The sequence below is a fragment of the Hoplias malabaricus genome, chromosome X1 (assembly GCF_029633855.1).
Source record: "Hoplias malabaricus isolate fHopMal1 chromosome X1, fHopMal1.hap1, whole genome shotgun sequence".
NCBI classification, from domain to species: domain Eukaryota; kingdom Metazoa; phylum Chordata; class Actinopteri; order Characiformes; family Erythrinidae; genus Hoplias; species Hoplias malabaricus.
The window spans coordinates 12531131-12534493 of NC_089818.1; the positions used below are offsets into that span (position 1 = coordinate 12531131).

Sequence of the window (3363 nt, forward strand, 5' to 3'; positions counted from 1 at the left end):
TTTTTGAAGCAACTGTTATTCCACTTTATCCATTTAAATCACACAAACCAATTGTATTATTCAACTAATTATTCACAATTTTTGTATTCAAGCATTTAGTTCCACCTTAAGAGTCTATTTGAGTCTTATTTGCTTTGTTATCTAGCTTCCTATTGAGTACTTATTTCCACCTTAAACAGCTATGCGAAGCTATAGCTAGCGCTAGGATTTATAAAATTTAAATGATAAAAATTCATTTTGAAACACATATTTCCTATTTTATCTGTTTAAAACACACGACCAAGTGCACATCATGTCACTAAAACATCTACCTACCTACCTGCTTATCTGGACGGTTATATTACCATGCTTGGTTTCTCTGCTCAACCTCAAATAGGTGAATTATGCGAGGAGTTTCAAACACAATTCTTATTCCTTAATTTGTGAAACACACACACACACACACTATGGAGAAACACACATGAATCTGCACCAATTTCTTTAAAACAAACAAACAATGGTGTTTACACTATTCATTTATTCATTCATTCATTATCTGTAACAGCTTATCCAGTTCAGGGTCACAGTGGGTCCAGAGCCTGGAATCATTGGGTGCAAGGCATGAATACACCCTGGAGGGGGCACCAGTCTTTCACAGGGCAACACACACACTCACACACTTACATTTGGGACAATTTTGAGTCGCCAATCCACCAACCAATGTGCTTTTTGGACTGTGGGAGGAAACCGGAGCACCCAGAGGAAACCTATGTGGACACGGGGAGAACACACCAAACTCCTCACATATCCTAACAGTTGTTATGTCCTTCAAAAGTTGTTATGCCTCTGTAACCAATTATCAATAATATAATAGTAAGTTACAGTATGATAACGAGTTGGACCGGTAACAATCTATGACTCGAACCAGAAGACACCAAATTCTTTAGGAGCCGGTGTGTTGAGCAGCAATAAAGAATCAGACAAGAGAATGAATATTGATTAACCTCTCTTGTATTTTTCAATTAACCAAAAATACTGTTTCACAGAATAATCAATAACCAAAAGCCCAAATGTCTACAATAAACAAAAGTGTGCACACACAAAATAAAATAAAGTGTCTGTTTGGGATCCCTCAGACCTGAGAATTTTGTTACAGGTGCACCTGATATTAAATGTTCGTCTGAGTGTCTTGAGGATGTATGAGTGTATGAGTGGGTACGTAGGTATCTCCTTGTCCGTGTCTTTTCTTCAATGTTCCTGGCTCGCCATCTAATGCATTCGGAATCACGTCCTGATTCTTGAATGTTCCCATCCTCTCAAAAAACCTGACCTATAAACAAGGTCATATCTATTATTTCTAGTCTCAGATGCATCAATAAAAGTTTAAATGTCTAATTTCTACATACTACACCCAACTTCATACATATATATCAAATCTTATCAGATCTCAAATCTTCAGTTTCAGTTGTACAACATTCAAAAATATGGATTTCCACTCATATGAAATGTTTCAATGTTACTCACAGTGAGATACTTAACATTTTGAGTTGCTTCCAGAGGTATCAAAGAAGTGTGCTTAATTACTCCTCATACACTATAGGCCTACTAGTGTGAAGAAGACTGCACCAAAAGTTACCCTCTTAATTCCTTAAATTCACAATTGGAATTAATGAATTTCTGCAGTTACAAGTACAATAGAATATAGTTTTACACTCATCATATGAATTATCAAATCATTATTATTCCCTTTCTTTTCTTAAATTGGCAACAGAAAATAAAACCATTCCTCTTATACATTATTATTTTATATCAAATACAATATACATGTTCCAAACTTTGCACAATTACTCACTTCTGTGCATTCACAGACTTTAGAAATACCCCAGCTTTTGATAGCACACTAGACGTAAGATAAATTTAGCACCAGGGCATCAAAAAGAGACATGTTTCTCACCGTTGCGTCCGTATTTCAAAACTGCGCCCGCCGTCCTCGGCTTGAAGCGGCCCCGAAATTGGAAGGTAAGTAATTAGCCTATGATACAACAAATTAGCATTAGCATGGACGATAACGATAAATGTTAACAAGCACTCTTATCTGATACAACGCGTTGTCGTTATTCAATTACTCGGCTTCTGACTCCTAATAGGAAAGTTCACCTACTCTTTTCCGTGCCGTGGTGTAACGCCGACTTTTCTCGGGGTTTTTTTCTTCTTTCTTCTGTTTAGCATGAAGCTGCCCTCATTCTCGTGACCGAGGTCCAGAAAGTAAAAACCGGGAAAAAACTACGCACTTCGCCACACCTCCAACCGATAGGCTGAACGTCACCTGAACAGCTCCCGATTGTCTGCTGAACCCCAGGCACCACCCACGCGGAGCCAAACGAAATGAGCAAATGCAAATTAGTTATAATACAACATCTGAAACCCTGCCGATGTAGCAATTAAAAGTAAAATAAATATTTATATATTCCCAATATTTGTCTTATCTAAGTATGGTTTCGTTTATTTATTTATTTTTTATTTTATTTTTTTTTCTTTCTTTCTTTCACCTGGCTACACCTCACTTTCTTTATATAAAACACACAACCTATGGCATTTACTCCTTTTAATCTATTCATAGGTGTTTGTACTTCTATATTTTTTTCAGAAATCATTACCGGTTCAGGAGAAAATCAGCCAGCTCTGGCTCTGTTCTGTTCAGTAGTGTTGCTGCTTGTAAACTGCCTCCACTTTTCAAACACAGGGCTAATATTCCCTCTCATCTCTGGTCATGGAGATTTTTAGAAGGGCAGTGGGGCTTTTTGGGTCTGGTAAAATATAACATTAACTATGTTCGCTTGGTCATTTTAATGGCTGCGAGACACTGTTTGTAATGGCTGTTTGTAGACCTGGCCACACAGTGGACTGTAAAATGATTGGACAGAGGGTGGGATCACAGGCAGGACCTCAGAGGGCAGGATCATATGAGCTCCGCGGACTGGGCACTTCTCAAAGAGAATATACTGCTTCAGCCATGCTGTGAGAGTGTTTTAGATTTGACTGCTTCCTTCATCTATGATCACACACCCTGGACATAATGACTAAGTACAATAAATATCTTACAGATTGCTCCTTTAAAGCAAGAAAGAAAATCTTAACCTTTCAATGGAAGTCAGGCTGTGTTTCTATTGGCTGCAGGGGGCAACAATGTGCATCTGGTGATGACAGAAGCACAGCCAATCAAAACACACTTCTGAGAAAGAAAATACACACGTTGCAACATACAATTAGCCAGTCAGCATCCTTGAATCAGACACCGAAGGTGCTTCATCTCTAGGCCCTGATAGAGTCAGTCAGCGGCGGAGTAAAGACCTTTGTGACCAATCAGGGCACAGAATTACAGCA

General features: G+C 38.4%; 1 long non-coding RNA gene across 1 annotated transcript; it reads right to left on the bottom strand.

Annotated features, from left to right (window-relative positions):
* Positions 1-991: 991 nt before the first annotated feature.
* Positions 992-2332, bottom strand: LOC136675379 (uncharacterized). The gene is made up of 3 exons (XR_010796180.1): positions 2141-2332; positions 1934-2011; positions 992-1309 (listed from the first exon to the last, which is right to left on the bottom strand). It is a non-coding gene; the product is annotated as an uncharacterized lncRNA (long non-coding RNA).
* Between the last annotated feature and the right edge of the window lie 1031 nt (positions 2333-3363).